General features: G+C 38.6%; 1 protein-coding gene across 2 annotated transcripts in view; it reads right to left on the bottom strand.

Annotated features, from left to right (window-relative positions):
• sall1a (spalt-like transcription factor 1a) overlaps nt 1-7400 on the bottom strand; it is a 169498-nt gene extending 162098 nt beyond the window's left edge. For both annotated transcript variants that reach the window (XM_083999506.1, XM_083999507.1), the window contains exon 1: nt 7267-7400. The gene's annotated coding sequence lies outside the window, so the exon portion shown is untranslated. The remainder of the gene's footprint in view (nt 1-7266) is intronic.
• Between the last annotated feature and the right edge of the window lie 12828 nt (nt 7401-20228).

The raw sequence follows: 20228 nt of genomic DNA, 5'->3' as shown, positions 1-20228 counted from the left end.
CTTTCAGGCCATTTGAAATGCATCCCACAAAGATTCTCAGCACATAAATATGTATTACATCTGCAACTCAATTAGGCACGGTGAAATCTGGCCCTTTGGGGTAGGAACCTGTGAACCTGTATAGATTTGCCTTAACCACTCCTCCATAGGCCTTTAGCTGTACAGCTTTTGCTATTACTGATAATCATCCAAACTTATCTGTATATGGAAGCTGCAATCTAATATACACTTTTGATCTGCGTACACCACAGGATTAAGGTTGCTTGCATACACCTGGCCCATGCCATAAAAGTGGATCAGGGTCTGCCGAATAGCTTCATTACAGTCAGCCGTGTGGAGCTGGCATATGCAAATATCCCAGAAATCCAAATGGAGAACTGCAGCTTCATTAAATTTGGCAATAAAATATTTGCAATACCTCATTGGCTTCTAATGGCCATAATGAGGAGTATGACTGAATCCAATCGGCGTGCGTTAGATTTAATTTGTTTGGCATTTCACAGATGGGAATGCATTTAGAACTGTGAGTAGACGTAAGAAGTCATTACAAAACCAGGACATAGAGGCAAGGTTGCCTTGTGGTGAGTCTGTGTCACCACAGAGCCACAAAGGCCTTTGCTCTTTCCAATAGGGAAGATTCCCAGAGTGCTTTTATGGAATATGCAGAGGCCTAAGTCTCAACCACATACTGGAAATGCCAATGGTTGATTTTACCATATTGCGTTTCAACATACAGTATTAGGTTACCGGAACTTAATTAATGCAATTCCATTCCTTATAACTATCTGCAACTGGCTTTTGTCCAAGCCCAGATAAGATTGGCCAGAAGACTAAGCATGCCAACAAAAGAGATACCAGATGAATAAACAATGAAGCTGCTTGTCAGCTGAGAAACTAGGTAAATGCAGATAGAAAATGTCAGTGTAATGCTGTTTTGCAGACTGCAGAATTTGCATTATATGATTAAAAGAGCACACTGCAAATCAGGAGAGCAAATCAAATAAGGAGACAGTGTGAGCTTTGGTCTAACAAGCAGCTGATAAACCACAGCAAGAGGGACTGGGGAGTGATACTGTTGGTCTTAATACAGATGCATCCAAGTGTACCATAATTTAATTTCATATAGTATCATCAGAAACTGATGCTACGTGCCCTGAGTCGGATTGTAAACAGACTTGTGTATGTTTTTTAATTCAATAAACTGGAAAGTGACACACATGGGTAAAAAGGATTGCCTCATTCAAGGGCTGCTTGGTTTGCTTTTTATAGCTCAAGTCAAATATGCCCCTCCATATGTCTGCCAACAACCTACCAAATGTTCTGTCTGTCTGTCTGTCTGTCTTAATTTGTCATATGTTCAAACAATGTGTTATGCTAGTGGTTGCAGCAGCCAGAATTTAAAAAAAAAAGTGCCAACAGGAAAGTGAGTAATGAAGACTACTGTGCAGGAACAATGCATAGTACAGAGCAAATTATTATATCCTGTCAGGAGAACAAGACTCAATTTGATCACATTCTTTCCTTTTCAGAGCTCTACTGCAATCTATTCTATACACAAACTAGCTAATCAATTACAACCCCCAGCTAATGTAAAGATGCTTTTCATACACAGCCCCCTCACTGCGCATTGCTAAGATAAATTGGCTGTGACCCAAGCATGACCCCGGCTGATGTTCATGAGACCATTAAATTTCCTGCAAACAGGGTGCAGCAGGGCTCTGTGTGTGTGTGTGTGTGTGTGTGTGTGTGTGTGTGTGTGTGTGTGTGTGTGTGTGTGTGTGTGTGTGTGTGTGTGTGTGTGTGTGTGTGTGTGTGTGTGTGTGTGTGTGTGTGTGTGTGTGTGTGTGTGTGTGTGTAAGAGAGAGTCAGAGAGACAGAGAAAGAAACAGGATGAGAAAAGGAGAGGGGGTGCAGAAACTGAAAATGAAACAAAGAAAGAGAGTGAGAGAGAGCAGTGGACTCACACAGTAATACGAAACACCAGTTACAAGGCAGCAGTATATTTTCCTATTTGCTTATAACAGACTCCACTTGAGACATCTTTTTTTCATAGGTGTCACGATTTTGAAATGACTGATAATTTTTGGAATAAAACACCTCATTTATCAGTTATCAAGAAGCTGTTTTTTTTTCTTTCCATTGTTAATGTATGACACTGTTTGGGACTAAGTTACAAGTAGCATTAACCTAATAGTCACTGGAAGCACCATCGCCCTTTCATTAAATGCATCAAAAATGACCCTGATTAAAGTCAATAGTTTTTGTGAATACAGGCTCTGCCCATAAGATTTCACAAAATAATGATGTAAGTAATATTGGAATATTTATTTAAATTGTAATAATTTTAAACAATTTAAAAGAAAAGTATAATAAATTATTTAAATTGCACTAACTGCCTGTTTCTAGCTGTGATCACTGCACAACAGTATGCTGCAGCTTATGTTAAAGGGGTTAGCTACAACTTTAATTCCTCCCGGCCGGTAGGTGTCGCGCTCACATTTGCCCGATCTCGCTCCAACCTTCAATTGTACTGGTTTCCAGGTACGCCAGCTAAAGCTAAGCTAACACTAACCGTATTTAACGAGCCGCAGCTCTGGTGTTGACAGTACCAGCTGACCTACTGTATAGTGCTGTCATTAGCATTAGCATAACGATCTCCTGAGCTCCGATGATAGTATGCTATCTCTACTATGTCTTATCAGGAAATGAGTTTGTTTCAGAACAGTTTTGTTATAAACCTGTTCATGAGAACCAACCTCTCTAAAATATGCTACTTAGCTTCTAAGCTAAGGAATTAAGCTAATAAAGATACTTGTTTGCTAAAGTCGGGTATTGTCACTGTAATAATAGATACCCTTGACATAATTTGAATAATTTTGAAAGATTGTGTAAATCTGCTATGTAAATGTAGAAGAGGAGGTTAGTTACAGTATTTGCAACCAAAAAAAAACAAAAATCAACAAGGAAGGTGACTGCAAACTTGATGAAGGCTTTATTGCACTGCTTTGTTTAGTAATAGTTTGATCTAACCTGATATGAAGCACAGAGCACCTCTAATCAAATCTTTGTTTTGTTTTTATGGAGATGAAGAGAGCAATATCTAATGCTGGGAATTAATTTACAACAGTCAGTACATATGTGTGTGTGTAAAGCTCTGCCTGAAGTCAGAGTGGTTTCATTTATCTGCTACTGTATATATAACAATAAATGATTATTTTCTATGTTCTTTAAGCAAAATGTTGTTTAACTTCATGAAGATCCACCATGTTAACAGTTTCTGGCAATGACTGCAATGGATGCCAACTAAAGAGTGAACCCAAATAACATCTGCAACTAAAGAGTGAACCCAAATAGCATCTGCAGCAAAGGAAGAGTCTTTGGACTTTGTTGCTGATTGACACTGTGACTCCTCTGCTACAGTATGTGTTCAGACTGGGATCACGTCATCGTGAGCCACTGACGTCGTAGGGCTGCTACTGCCATCCACTGGTGAAAACCAATGTTGTTGTAGAGCGGATCAGGTTAGGTGTGTTGTACTGTACAATAGAGGAACATTTAGATAAAAAGTGGATTCATTTATCTGCTATTGTAGAACAATAAATGATTATTCTTTTCTACATATAATATTATATTGTCATCATAATGAAAATTTAAGTGTTGTACTTAATAGGTTTTTTTCAAAAGGTTAACACGAACTGTGGATAAAAGTTAGAAAACATGACTCTTGTGACATATTTCAGTTACAGTAATATGCTGTCATGGTTTGAGAGATTTATTTTAAACTACTGAGTTTATAGTACTAATATATACAATATAAAGATACAGGTAACATTGTATTAAAGCTAAGCAATAGAGTGGTTATATATCTACAAGGTTCAAATATCTGAAGGCATTTACTCTTGAACTTCAGTGTTTTTACTGACTGATTTCTGCTCTGACTCAAGCAGACATGGAGCTCTCCATGTATCTGTGTGATTCGTATTGAGACAGATAGGAAAATAAGACACTGACAGTGATATGAGTCATGATGCAAGGCCACCAGACAAAAATATATGAGAATCATACACATCCATACAGCCGATTGCTGGGAAAATGATTCGAATTGCCTGAAAAATAGTCCCAGTTTGCCCATTTCACACCAGTGAATCAATCACTGTCACACAGACAGTCCACTTATTTATCTATTAAATCTGCAAAAAGGACAAATGTTGAGGTCTCTATATTACAAATAAAAGTTGCTTGCAATTTAAGATAGCATACAGCACCCATTAACAGCAAATCACACCATAACTCTGCAGTATACACCACCAATTACTGAAATGCCATTGGCACTGCAGAAATCAACTGTACAATTGTTAGCTTATATTAGCTAACAGACATTGAGTGGAGGTTGCCACAGGGGGAATGTGAATCTTTACACATTTGGCAAGCAGAATGAAGACAATTATTTTCATTGCACTGCATCTAACTATGTGCAGTCTGCTGTGTAGTGTGTGTCCCTGATCCCTCTAATGGATTACCACAGTGTCCATGGATTCAAGGGTCAGCTCTTGTAGCTCTGGGGTATGACCTCGGTGTACTGTACTTATCCCACAGTGCTAAAACCCTTCCACTCCGCTGTGCTTGCTCTCACAGAAGTATGTGCACGTAGTGAGAGGCCCCACCACAGCAGTTTGTCATGTTAACATAATCCAGAGTGATGTCTGGTTAATTTGTTTCCCTATTCTAATAACCTTGCATATAAATAGTTACTACCAGCATGTGTATTTCATGCATTTTCACCTCTTGAGCCTCAGAGGAAATTAGCATTTGAATTTGTAATCATGTCCCTTTTAAGTTGCATCACATGCAGAGACTGAAATGAGGAGACAATTAACCTGCACAGCTAAGTGGACAAGAGGATCTGACAAAAATAGCTCAGAGGAAAATGAAGTCAAGTTACATATTTCATGTGCCGTTCTAATCAGGTTGGCTGTGGGTAAAGACTTCATGCAATCACAGCAACAAGGGTTGTAATATGATATAATTTCAATGCACTAAAAGTGTTGTCACGATACCAACATTTTGGTACCGGTATCGGTACCAACATGTTTTTCGATACTTTTCGGTACTTTTCCACATAAAAAGAGAACACAAAAAATGTCATTATTGGCTTTATTTTAATAGAAAAATTTTGGACCATAAAACAGGAAATCAGTAAACAGTTACTGCTGCTGCAGGATTAACATTCCATCTATATTAATCTGAACTCTTCCTAAATTAAAAAATGTCTGTTTAAAAATGAACATCAACTTGTTTTCTTTGCATTATTTGAGGTCTGAAAACACTGCATCTTTTTTTGTTATTTTGACCAGTTGTAATTTTTGGGAGAAATTGTTATCAGTAGTTTATAGAATGAAACACAAATGTTCATGTTACTCAAACACACCTATTGTTTCCCATATGTAGACCAAATTGATTCTGTTCCCCCCACCCCCATCAACGCAATATTGTTCCGTTAATTCATCTCTGCGTAGCGCTGCTTCGCCGTGCTCACTCACTCACAGAGAGAGAGAGACAGAGAGAGAGAGAGAGAGAGAGAGCATGCAGCCAGTGGTGATCCGCGGTAAAAACAAAACTTATTAACGAGGCTGTGGCGGCCGTCTCTCTCTCGCGCGCGGCGCACACACACACAAACACAGGCACATGGACAGGTGGCGCTGTAACGGTAATGATAAAAAGCACCTTGCTTCGTTTGTGACTCGCTCTCTCGCTCCTCGCGGCTCAAATTACAATGCGGCGACTTCACGCAGCGACGTCACCGCTGCTGGCAGCGCAAAATGAAAGTACCGGTCCCATCTAAGCGCAGTATGGTACCGTTTTAAATGCGTTAGTACCCCGGTACCAATCTAGTACCGGTATACCGTGCAACCCTACACTAAACTAAGGTAATGCACCTCTTTCAATACAATAGCAGACCTTACACTGGAGAATTAGCAGACTTTTTTGCAAAGTTAAGGTGGGTATACACACTTGTGTGTAAGTACTGTTTAGAAAACATTTCTAATTTAGGTGGATGACTATTTTTGCCATTATCCAGTGTGTTTTCAGATAACTGTAAGCCAATGGTTTCGAAAAAATTGTCTCAACCCTCAGAGGAGCATGCAATCCTTCCACTTATTTGAGAGCATGAAAATAAGTCCTTCCTGTGCTGAAGAATACACAGGATAATTCAGGAAAAGAGGCACCCTATTCCAGAAGAACTGTCTACAAAATAGATTACATAAAGTGATATGAACCTGCAAATGGGCAAAAGATAAGAGTCATAATTTTCACAAATATGTCTTAGCTCAATGCATTAGTTGTAACCTGCAGCCTTTTCTAACCTAAAATCCTTTTTGTTTATATCTGCTAGAAGAATTTCTTCATGGACTACTTCTGGTGCATTGATACATGGTCTGTAATCTCCCCCAGCTGTCAAGGACAATCTTTTGAGATAAATGCCTGTTTTGTTTGTCATCATATTAACAGTTGACCTACCAAGCTGCTAATGAGTTGTTTCCAACCAGGCTAGTGGTGTCTTTACCCGTGTCTTTGTTTGTTGGTACAGATCTTGAATGATTAACATTATTTCTGTGCCAAATATTTATGATAACTGCATACAACAAACGAATACAGTAAACTGCATACTGTATGCACTGCTCTATGAGAACCATTCAAAATATTACACAAACATAAATTCAATTTTAAAAGATATTAGATTGATAAAACCAAAAAGATGAAATGAACAGTCTAGTCAGTAAAAAGACACCTAGCATGTTGGTAGGTGGTAGCTGGCACGTCCCCAAAGCCTTAGTGGGTCAGCTGTGGTGCATAGCCTCAACTTAAGTACTGTAATTGTTAATGTAAAAAACAAAGATCTAAAGAGAAACCAGAGTGTCTGAGTTCTGTTCAAGATATGAGAAAACCTCATTCAAAACCCCACTATAACGATACCAATAACTAAAAAGACAACCTTTGTCATAAACTTTGTCATATGTTTAGATGAGGCTCATATCTTCTTTTTTAAGTGTATTTATTTTTTGAAAAACAATCATCATCGCTTATTCAATATTTATGTCTCTGCGAGACTAAACAGGAGAGTTCATGAGCAAGTCACGGGGTTGTTCTCAGACATGCAGAGACAGAGGACTAAACACTGTAAGAGGTTTCAGAAAGTTAAAATGACTTTAGAAATAGCACAAGTGGAAAGTTTTATGGATATGGATTGAAATGATGACAACATACCCCATTGGAAAGTGGTCTCAGATGTTTGGACTGTAAATGTCCATGCTGCAATGGGAGATTTTTTCTATGTTCTCAAAGCAAAATGTTGTTTAACTTCAATGACGATCACCATGTTACCACTTTCTGGCAATGACTGCAGTGGATGCCAAGTAAAGAGTGAACCCAAATAACATCTGCAACTAAAGAGTGAACCCAAATAACATCTTGTCTTTGGACTTTGTTGCTGATTGACACTGTGACTCCTCTGCTACAGTATGTGTTCAGACTGGGATCACGTCATCGTGAGCCACTGACGTCGTAGGGCTGCTACTGCCATCCACTGGTGAAAACCAATGTTGTTGTAGAGCGGATCAGGTCAGGTGTGTTGTACAATAGAGGAACATTTAGATAAAAATGATCAAGAAATAATGACAGGGACACCGATGCAATAATTAAAACTACTACATCAACAGGATTTGGGTATAGATTCCCATAGTATAGTATATTATATCAATATAGTATATTGATTCATTTATTTCCAACCAGCTTTGCATTAAAAAGAGGCCAAGTTTCTATGAGGAGTCTGTCATGTTGTACAGAGTAAAGCATCATGAGTAGTGAGTGGCTCAGAGGGACAGAAAGTCATGGTTATTATTAATAAGTGGAGGAGAAAGAACATTATGCTGGCAAGCTGGCTCATGAGCCAGCAAATTGAGCTTGCAAATACTAAAGCGCCACAGAGATAGGCCATTAAGATACCCAGAATGGAGCTAAGACACAGTTCCTGCCAAAAGGATCCTGTGTGACTCTGAAAATAGGTTTTCTCGGTTTGCAAAACAGCAGAACCAACTTGGCGCTATACAGCTGCATTTAAACAGGTACTCTACTGCAGGCACCGGCTCTGTGCAGAACCATTATGGTGTTAAGCAATCTTTAGAAAATATATGAAGCTTCAAACCAAGGTCTTCAGCTGCTAACTCCCTCCAAAAGCAAATGCTTGAACCACTTCACTTCCAATCTGTGAGATTTATTTTTGTCAGTTAGTACAGAATTATTAAACTGCCAGGTGCTGTGTGGAAGCACTAATGGTTTTGCAAACATCAGCAAAGGACCATTGAGAGGTTGAAGGGGCCCTTGAAATGGTGAAATTTCTACAGCTAAATTGGCTGCAAGAGAAAGCCAGAGCTTGTCAACCACTGCTTAAAACAGTACACAAAATTATTAAGGGCAGAGCCCCCAAAATACCATCCAACATACTGTGAGGGTGAATGAAATACGGCCATTGCAGTGAAAGCACCACCACCTTTTTAGATCCATGATAGATATGGTTCCATTGTTCAAGCAATCGTTAAGGGCTTAACTGAAATGTGATTACTGGAAAGTATCCTCCTGTCAAAGATGGCTTATTACCTGTCTGTCTGCTTGTCATGGACAGACTTCCTTAAGTGTTTAAAAGAGCATTCGGGAGGATCTGTGTGGTTTATTTATTATTTGTATAAATGGTATTGGTATTTGCTTTGTAATGGGTCAAAGAAACAATCATAATTTATCTCCCAAAATCCTCTGGAGATCCAGAGTTTGGGGATTTTCCTTCTATATTTCACCCCCTGTCCCTGGAGAAACCATCAGTGAAATGGTGCACTGACCCAAAGACCAGGAGGTCACTGATCTGAGCAGTCACCCCCGATTTCCTGAGCCACATAACTGTGTCTGTGCTGCATTTGTTATTGCATTTTCTGAAGCATTTTGTTTTCTCATTACCATCAAAATGACAGAAACACAGAGGCTGAATGTTTCAACATAAACATGAATAACAAGCAAGGGTGTGATGGAGTGGGCTAAAAGGTAATTTTAGATCATTTGGATCCTGGAAAAATAACCTTGAAAAAGAAAAAAAAATGTTACTGGCATTTTACTGTCAAACTGGTTGTAAAATGTGTGTACAATTGTACATCTATCCATTCTATGTGTTGGGTTGTGTTGATATAAGCCAGGGCATGTTTTGTTTTTTACCTTTGAGTATTATCTCTGTTTATGACCCCCTCAGTCACAACAGAATAAAAAAGTAACAAACAAAACAAAAACAACCCACATACTGTAGGAACCATGCATGAATACAAAACAAGCAGTTGAGATTCACCAGTGTTACTTTATTAACACAGCAAAACTACCAAAGTATGGGGCCATTAGGGCTGCAACAGAGATAAGAATGTGAAAAAAGCAATTTCCGAAAGCAAGATCTAACTAATCAACAACTCTCTTTTCCAGCCCATCTGATATACAAATTGTGCCTAATGAACCTTGCAAAATCAATTACCTAGGTAATACTTTGCATGCAAGGGAAACCAAACACTGAATGCATGATGCATACGTAAACAGACATTACTCACTGCAGATTATTTTTGCTCCATTTCCATTGCATTAGCACTACAAACAGCAAACTGACTGGTGCGTATTCCTCAATCATGTTCATTTAATTAAAATGAAACTAGGCCAGATACATAAACCATAGCCACCTAACGAATGGTTAGAGCATTCATTACACCAAACAGTGTATTGACAAATGTTATGACATGGAGTGGACAAACAAATAACAACTGTGTGTCCTGTAAAAGCCAGGGCACCAAATGATACAGCATAAAGTATTTAGGTGACTCTTGAATGATGGATGATGGTAGTCCTTTCTGCTCTGCTGATAAAGTAATTTTCTTTACATGACTGTTTAGCACTGACACTTTAGCATAGAGCGCTGCACCATGCAAGCTGAAGATATCACTCTTCATGTTTTGTTTGACTATGAGGAAAGTCCACCGTAAATGGAGCCTATTATGTGTGATGCTATGGGACTTGGCATACAGTACACTATGCTGTTGTAGATTTTATCAACATTGATGTTGTCCTATGGGAAGCTGTTTTGAGAATGTATAGGCTTTGGAAAATGTTATGAGATACAAGCCCAACGATGGCAAGAGGCACAGCACATAAATTAGATGTAATTCATACTTTAGTGTTTGCTCTGTTGTAATTTAATTGTATTATGTGATCCACAACATATCATGCTTAGTAAAAAGGAAAAAAAAGTTTTTGAAGTGCATATCAAACTTGAAAAAAAAGCTGATTCACAGCTCTTCTGCAAAGTAACGTTGTGGAGAATTTTCAGTTTCTGAGCAGTGAGGCACAAATCTAAATCTGGCGTCATGAATTATTAAAGCCCCCTTTATAGAACTTTCTTCAGAGGAGAATATCCAGCACAGTACAGTACAAGCTTGAGATCAAACAGAACAGAGAAAAAGAGCCAAATGTAATGCCAAAAGTATTTCCACCAAAAGTGTTTGCCGTTGTTCTGCACTTGAACATAACAGCAACTTCACTCAGATGAAATATGAGGAAAAAGCCCTATCGAAGGCAGAGACAAAGAGGGACTGGGCTCTAGTCTATTCACACGGTCAATGCTGGTCTCCGCCATGGCAACCGTCATTTCAATGCATACACGGAGGGAATGAAAAAAGTCGACATACCTGGATGACAAGATGATAACAAGAGAGCAGATTTACCTCTTCTGAACATCACTAGACAATAAATAGCTTTAGTATGGAGGTGAGTGTCAATTGTGGATGAAGAACTCCTCTCTGTCATCCAACTCTGCATGCCTTTGTGAAATTGCTTTGTGGGTCTGAGCTGCATTTACTAAACATTTTATCTTATCCATAAAAGTGTTTCTTTCTAACTGGCATTTCAGCCGAGCTCTTGCATGCGACCTATATACAGTATAAAAGTATTTAATGGGCTTTGCATCCATTTCATTTGGACTTTGGAGTGTCTCGGTCACATACTTGTTCAAACTTCATCAAAAAGTGTCTTTATTTTCTCACAGCATTATTCTAGCAATGTAAATTTTAGGGCTTGTCACACAGCCTTAAACTAAAAAGAAAAAAAAGAAATTCAGTGGATGGATGAACTAGAAAACATATCATTTGGAACACCATCACTGACTTTCCTCCAGTGGAATTTTGTTTAATGTAAGTGTACTATTAAGTGGCCTGTAAAAAGTATACTGTATCAAGTATGTATTTCAAGTGTCAAGTCATGCCTCACGAAATGATGATTTGTTATCTAGGCAAGTATAATCTGCTTTTACCTCAATAATCTGGAAAATATTCAATCTTTTTGTTCCTTTCGACAAAACCCAACGAATCCCACAAATAAACTAAAACCAATAGGGGTGTAACGATACACAAAAATCACGGTTCGATACGTACCTCAGTTTTGAGGTCTCGGTTCGGTTCATTTTTGGTACAGTAAGGGAACAAAATGCAAAACATAAATCTGCTTGTTGTTTATTAGGAATTTTTATAAACCAAATTTTAGTTTCAGTTTTAGTCAAATGTGATTATTTTACCATTATACAAAGTATGGAAGAAAAAAATGTAATACTGTTGTAAAGTGCTGCCTAATGAGTTCAATAAATTATTCACAAATAAACAAAATATATAAAATAAGCCTTACAATGAATAAAATATTCTCAAATAAACAAACTATATACTGTAAAATGTGATTTAAAAAAACTTCTCAACTTTTCCACGTGTAAAGTGCAGCACTAACAGTTCAAGCCAGCGAGGGACTGACCATAGGGCAATGTGGGCAAATGCCACAAAGGCTGCCTGACGATGCCTCAAGCCTCTGTTTTCTCGCTAGCGGGTAGCATTAGTGGTAGCCATGAAGTAAACGGGCTGCACGTGTAGCTGCAGGCGGACTGTAAACACACACAACTTCTGTTCCGGAAACTCACTCATGCTCAGCGCTGTACCGAACCGAACGCCACGTACCGAAACGGTTCAATACAAATACATGTATCGTTACACCCCTAAAAACCAACAATATATAGATTGTGTTACCAAATAATTCATATGATGCACCAAATACCATAGAACTTCTCTATTATGAAGGCCTGATAAAAGAGATGTACTGATGCATCATTCACAATAAACTGCTTGTCAAGTAATCACATCAGGGGAAACAGGAAGCTGTGTTGCTTGCTTCACGTGTTAAATTATGTTTGATTTTAGATACAGTTGTGGAGCTGAGTCAGAAGACTGGATCCACTTATGTTTCTGTCCACTTGAGAAATTTAAATCAATACAATATTCACTCATCTTTAAATTCTGATTTGTTCTCCACCTGCTCCTGAAGGAAGTATCTGGCTCTTTAGTGGTTAAAGCAGAAGTAAGCGATCCGGTCGTTTTGGCTAATGCTGCGTTCCAGGCAGGCTTTTGAAACCGTAAATTACAGCTTCAAGTCACGACTTAGTAGCGTTCCAGGTAACCCACTCGTAACTTCCGACCCGTGAACTCGTACCAGATCGAACTGGTACGACTTCACAGATCGGAAAAACACGAGTTACGGGTTGCCTTGAACGCACCATAACGTCTTGTCAGCCGATGGAGTTAGCAGCCCCCGCCCTCGTCATGGATCTATTGGTCCTCGTCCCTACGTCACCACATTCAGGCGCATCCCTTGGCTGCACACACAGCCCTTCATGTCGTTCTCTCTCCTCATTGGATAAAACTTGTAGGATACGAGAAAAGTTTTCTCCTCGGCTCAGAGCAGAGTGACTGAGAGACCCGTGTTTCGGTCCAAACACTCTATGTAAGTGATTGCTGTCGGAAGACAACTATTTAAGACTTATATTAACACAAAAATATCGCTTACTTCTGCTTTAAATGCTCCATTACTGTATGTTTGCCAGCTAGTTGGTAATTCTGCCCAAGAGCTGTTTTGTGTTGGGCAGAGTTTTTACAGCTTTTTCACTGACAACTCCCTATACCAAGACAAATTGTAGGCAGGAAAATCAAAACAATGAATTGAAAGATGCTCAAACTCTCCAAAAACTCCACAGTGGAACTTCACAGTAAGGTGGTAATTATCCAAGGATGTGTCTCTACAAGCTATTTTCACCCATTAATAATATAGATGTTGACTGTAGCAGCCTTCACAAAATCATTAGTGTGGTTCTATGAATTCCTAATTTTAGAGTAGTAATCTACTGTGTTTTTCAACACTGGGGGAATGTAGGTTTATGGTTTAGAGCATGTCTCACAGTATGTCATTATAAATTTATATAGCTAAATTACTCTCTCACCTTTGGAGAAGTGTTTGCAGTGTTTACCACTCAACTAAAGATTTCATGTTTATGTTGTTGAACACACTGCCAAAAGGAAATAGCTGACACCAATTTCATTTCAGAGTAATTGCATGAAATCCTAATTTCACTGACACCTTTATAAAACAAAATGAAAATACCCTAAAACAACATCAAACCGTGAACAATTGCAGGTGCCAGTCACTCTGCAGTCATTCTACACTTCACAGAACTTGCAAAATCAATGTCATTTGAAGGTGCTAATTAAATAAGAAAAACAGACTGGGACTTTTTTTTAATTAGAGGCCTGGTATTCTAATTGTGCCTCTTTTCAAATTATCTCATTATACTTCACAGTGAGTTAAAGTTTTGAGTCAGTTACCCACATTGTGCAGCATTTTATTAATTCTACTCTAACCTCTCCTCCTTTCACTCCTATGACTAACTTTTCCCAATGTACTAGTATTTATAAGGAATGAGGGCACTGTTTAATGTATTTGTCTGCAATTATGATTCCTCAAGCATGCCTAAGGCTCAATATGCAGTTACCATATGATAAGCTATGATTACACACAGAAACAACTCCTATAGTTTGACTTTGTCCTTTGTTATGTTATGTTGCAGATATTAATTGTGTTGTTGAGCAGGTCACTTCTAAAATACGGCAGGTGGTTAAAATAATATATTAAACAAAGGAAAAAAGGGTCTCCCGCACACTGTCAAATCACTTGCAAAAGACTTTAAAGACCCCCTCCCATGAAAATCGTGTTTTTCGTGCTTTTCACATGTTCCTGTGGCATTTTTCTTGTGTTAGAGGACATATCAGCAGAAAAGGAAGTGCAAAATTGCATTTCTGAGTTTTTCTGCCTTCAAATTGCTGTGAACCAATGGCAGACACAAACTGGCAGTTTCAGGGAGACTGGAGCTGACGTGTCACAGCTCCAGGGGAGGGCACTAGTGCTACAAGCTCCCGCCCCGCTCTGCATCTGGCCCAGAGGTGAAAGGCTTGGCAGCTCGGTGCAGCTGTCATGGTATAACAGGTATAGCTCACCTGGTAGAGCAGCTTGTACTGTGAGCAAGGAGTTTTACGCCAAACGCGCTGAATCTGTAATTGTACAATGTCCAGCTGTCAGCAAGCGGGAGGTGGCTGGGCGGGTGCAGAGCAGCCCCCCTCCAGAGGTGCATTGCTAATAAGCTGGTTTTAAAATGACCAAAAAGGGTCGCGGGAGGGGGACTTTGATAAAACATACAACGTTTCGGCCCACAAGACCTTTTTCAAGCAGAGATTTTTTTAGGTGTGCATCAGCCTCCACACCTCCACACCTTAAAATAATATATTAGCCATGTAAATTAGGGTAATTTAAGACTATATTAAAAGGTACAGTATGAGCTTTAAAGGTTGAATATGGAGAATGAGCAGAATACCACCATCTATTGATCAAGATAGGAATTGCAACAACAGAAAAATAATTCCAGCAGTCGGTTGCCAGACCGTTGCTAATAACACACCATTGCTAGGGACGCCGCTCTGATCAGAGTAGCACAGAGGAGAACTATTTTTACCTTCATTGAACAGTTTCGGACTAATTGTGATGTTAGATAAATGACTTGTAACTTGTTACAGGGAGAGTGGAGGCTCGCTTCACCAGCTGAAAACTAAACCTGCATGATCAGAGCCTCTGACCCGGTGTCACAGCTCTCGTCTTGGTGGCACCACGAGTCTGCGACACAAACGCGCCCAGTAAACCGTAATCTCTTGCTTATGACAAATAAGACTAAACAAATACACACATCAAAACATGCATTTGATAATCCATCAATCCACCGATTGATTATAAAAGGCTTTGTTGAAAACAAATGCACACGACCGGGAAGAGGCTTCGCAAAACAGCGGAGAGGTCAAAATTTCTTAGATGAGTTAATTCAGACTAAATATAATTTTTTATGGAAAAGCAACTCTTGTGGTTTCTCTCTACTTGTATAATGTACCCCTCTAAACGCCCGTATTAATTTTGAAAAAAATAGAGGCATTCTCCATATTCAACCTTTAAAAAGCTAATTTTCCACCTGAAGTATAAACATCAGGCCAAAAGTATATAGTGCAATATTACCGTATTGTATTATGTTATACATTTTGTCATTGTTCAAGTGACAACCCACTGGCTGCAATCTACAGTAATCCAATCTAATCCACCTTCATACAATAATTTATCATTCAAACCATCAAGTCAAATTAATCCAGTCAAATCTGCATCTTGTGCTGTAATGCAGCAGTTAGGAAATGTGCAGTTACCTAAAAAAAACATCTTTTTCATCCTTTTGTTTGATTGCTGGTGTCCCTGTAAAACCACACACCCCTCTATTTCCTTGGTAGAAAGTGTTTCCCATGAAAACATCTGTGAATGATCCTGAGTCACCTGGATATTTGTTATGGAAACTGGCTTTAATGTTGGATCTTTCAAATGTAACTTGTTAATGCTCTGGGCAGAAACAAGGTCATGTTTCACTTCCATATGGCTGGAGGCAGAAATGTGCACCATTTTGAAATGTACAACCACAACATTCTGCATAGTGTGTATATCGTAATGCCCTAGACATGGTTGTATATGTGATGTCATTAAATTCCCTTTATGTTTTTCTGCAGATGAAAGTTGGTAGAATATATGTGAGTGCAATCTCTGCAACCCTTTAACTTATAATAGGAATGAGAATCAGAGACAGGCAGAGCACTCGCTTCTTCAGACAGATAAACTCAGCTCTTGGAGTTAACAGCTTTCTATGGAGAGAAAATGATTTTCCAATGTTTATACCATTTAAAACCACTATAAATTAGAAAAAGAAAGAAAAGCTGATATAATTTTGTTTCAGCAGAATCTCTCCACTTGACTGAATGTGTCTATAAAATTCTCAGAGAAAAGTAGGTTGCTAAAATGCACTTAATTTGGCATGATAGATTGAGTCCATGCTTCAGTGACTGTAATTGAATCTGTGACCTATTTCTTCAGAAGAAAATTGTCTCTTGGGTTATTTGTCACCATACATTTTAATGGAATTCAATAGACTGACACTGAATTTATACATTTTTATCCAATTATTAGCATTCTCTGTCTAATCTGTAGGTTGTTTTAAATTTAGTCCTATACAGTAATATCTCAGCCTGCAACTAAATAGGCTCATGCTTGTCATGATGCAGATTTGTCTTTAGAACTCAGTGTATTTATCACAGCCCTTATTTCAAAAGAGTACAATTAACATCAACACCAACACAGCACTGAATGGCAGAAGACTGTGGCTGGCTGGACGGCTATTTATCTCGTGCTATTGCTCACTCCAAATCCCACCAGAGATCAGCGGCTAAGACGGAAATCACAACACAAGCCAACCACGGCCAGCTCTCCATGCACTAAATGTCTCTATTAGCAGAGATCACAGTTGCTTCTTCTACTATAAATAATATATAACTCGACTTATGTAACAAACATCACTGAAATAGTCTGACACACTGTAAAGCATAAAGGGATTTCTGAAATCAGATGAGGTGAAAGAAAATCAATATTACAGTCTTGGAAATCTTTAGGCCTCCAGTCAGTCTGATAACAATGGAAATAAAGAATGTCTAAGCTAACCATCACGCCTACTATTTTCATCAACATGTCACATTTAGCTTATTTAATAATACCGAAAGAGCATTCATGGCAACCAGACTAATCACATAGACATCACACTGGAGCATTCAAAATCTAATTTTTCTACGCCCATGTTTTTCTTTCCTGTGCATACGTCACCCTCGTCTAAAATATGAAATAGGATATGATGGTGCCACTTGGCACTGCATGTGTTGTAGGAGGCTACTGTCTTCCCAGACATCATGGTTTGACCTGATACTGTACTGAAAGGGCTGCTACCCTCGACGGAGGATGCTAACAAGGGGAGACAGGTCCTGTCAAACTGGACAAGTTAAATCACAGTCATTTGCAAAGCATGTTCCCAAGTCCTCAATTTCTATACAGTTACATTATACTGAGGTATAGACCTCAACAAGACAGAACATGAAGCAGTAAACTGAAACACATTTCCAAACTCTACTTCATAAATGTACAGAGGAGAAGAAAAAGGAGAGGAACTGAAGGGAAATGACAGACAGCAGGAGTTAGTGGTGAGTTGGCCAAACTGAACACAAACACACAGAGACACAAACTCCCATGAGGCACGGCTGATGCATCCATTGCTTGATAGCTTGCAGCTAATGTTTGTACAGCTGAAATATAATACAAGTGATACAAATGATACCAGGCGGAAATTTGCTTCACCCTGTGTCTGAACACACCTTTAGAGTCTTGTATCTCTGAGAGGCTGTAGGCTAAATGCTGCCATGCTCACAGTGAGAGTGCTCCAGAGCACTGAACACAAAGCACAGCTGAGACTGACGGGAATGTCGTTAACTCTGTAGGTAATTGGTCTTAAACCAAATTGGACAAATTAACATTTTGCCGTGATGAAAAGTCAGGGGAGCAAAGTTAATACAATTCATCCTGAAGAGGATCTGAATGTCTGAAGCAAATTCATTGGCAATCTGTTCCAAAATGGTGAAGACATTTCATTCTCAAAACCACAAATGTCAACTTTATGGTTGAGCTATAGAAGAAAAGTCAGATGATCATGAGCCTTATGAGTCATCGACTGAGTACCATGAATGTTGATGCAACAGTCTCGAGGCAATCTCTCCAAACTCCACACAGTCCTGCTTTCGAAAACAGCTACACCATCACCACCGAGTTCCACAGACATCCAATCCACAGGAGGGGCAGCCAGAACCGTACCACACAATTTTAAACCTTTCTCATGCAATCTTATGCATAATTACTGGTTACCATGTTATGGGGCGCAAACATCTCCAGTCGTCCAGTTCTCTATTCAGTGGTGCAATCCACTTGTTCACTCAGAGAAAAAAATGCTGGACGCAAACACTGATAATAATTATAAAAACCACCATCCAATCAGTTCTTTACACAGTATAATAAAGACCACTCTAACAAGCTTGTACTCATAAAATGTACATTTATAATTACATGACTTAATGTTAGAGTGCCCTAAAATGATAAAGTACTTCTGGTGTAAAATGCAATTAGTGTGCATCACCCTGTGTGACACAGATGATGCCATCAGCTGTCATATTCACATTTATGTAAACTACAAAAGTTCAAAACTATCGATAAAAGGCACTTTTCTAATTATGGATTTTTTCAGTGTTCTCTGTGTGTTCAATTAAGTCAAAATGAGAATACATTCTTCATTCTCTCATAGTAAAATGCTGTTTATCATTAAAAGTTCAATTGGTTGACTCTCAGTGGAAATGTTATCCATAACACCCTAATGAGTTCCTAGACATTTTGTTGTAATTAATGGTACTAATTCCTGTTAATTAATTGTTGCTGAGGCTTGCTCCTGCTGCTGACTTGGAGAAAGTAAAATTGGGACACTGTAAGAAAAAAACAACAACTTTGTTATACTGAAATATAGGTCTAGATTCCCTCCCTAATTTGTTAAGCAAAATGCCTCAGCAGTATGCTAAGTAGCAGATGAAAGCTAATGTTTGTACTGGCATCTATTTTGCATGGTGGAAAAAATGTTAAATGGTTTATCGTATTTAGGGAGTAGCCAAATGTAAAGCAGTGAAGAATGGCAGTGACAGTCAAAGACATTCAGAGTGCATTGCTGAAATGTGAAGGAGTTGAGAAACAAGAAACATATGACTCCACCATGGCAAAGAGAAGTCACTGTATTGAAATGCTTAACCTCATAGCAGCTGTTATAAATCTTAGTAGTAGATCATGTGAGAAGATAGTGATCTGAAATACATGGTGTGTGTTCTACTTAGAACCACATGCTTTCCATGTCATCCGATCATTACATTTCTCTGCTGATGCTCAGATGCTGACGGTTTGATTCAAACGGCATGAAGTTGCACTTGTCTAACAAATTTGAGCTGTTCATCCTGCATTCAGCTGTGGCCTTTCAGATGTGTACACTGAGGCTATATGTGCAAATATTTGAGTCTAAAATGTGTTAGAAACTGCAAGTCAAAGCATTAACCTTCACTGGCTTAGATTTTTTTTTTAAAAGTGTATGCTTAGCACACTGCTTTGCCTTGTGGCTCACAGAGCAGTGACCAGAATCTGCTATGCAACATTATGCGAACAACACAGCAGCCCTGCAATAAACACAGTCTTTGGGCAGCAGCAGGACAGACTGATTGACAGAGTCTTTATTACCTCGAATAACATGGAAACCATGTAATGTGTGTGATGTGGCTATGCTGAGAAGAAAACCTGAAATTATAGAGACACAAATTATCTTTGCCCAAGTGATGTGGCTCCATACACAAATGGAATACACATATGTTGAAGTTTTAAAACGTGTAACATGTAATTATATATATTTTTTAAATCATATGAAACCTTTTATAAGCTGACATATACTGAGCTGATACACATATGAATGTCTGTATCTTTATATTGTAAATTTTACATACATATTGTATATCACAAAGTCTGTGTGTGAAAAAAAAGACAGGCATATAGTTTAAATTCATACAGAAACATGCAATAAGCATGATTTCCTTACAGAATCTAAATTAGCATATCATTATGAAATATCTTCATTAATTCCTTATATGTATATGTTAGAAACGTATATCTTATGTGATAACAATAAATCTTGTGGGCAACATCATATATTATGTGTGAACACCATGAACACCTCATCAGTGGGCCCAGGAGACTGATCTAACTCTATTTGTCTGTCTTATATCTAACACAAAAATAAACTTAGCAGGAACACAAAA

Source organism: Trachurus trachurus, assembly GCF_905171665.1.
Source record: "Trachurus trachurus genome assembly, chromosome: 3".
Lineage (NCBI taxonomy): Eukaryota > Metazoa > Chordata > Actinopteri > Carangiformes > Carangidae > Trachurus > Trachurus trachurus.
The sequence above is the reverse complement of the archived record's forward strand: the minus strand, read 5'-3'. Positions and strand labels throughout refer to the sequence as shown.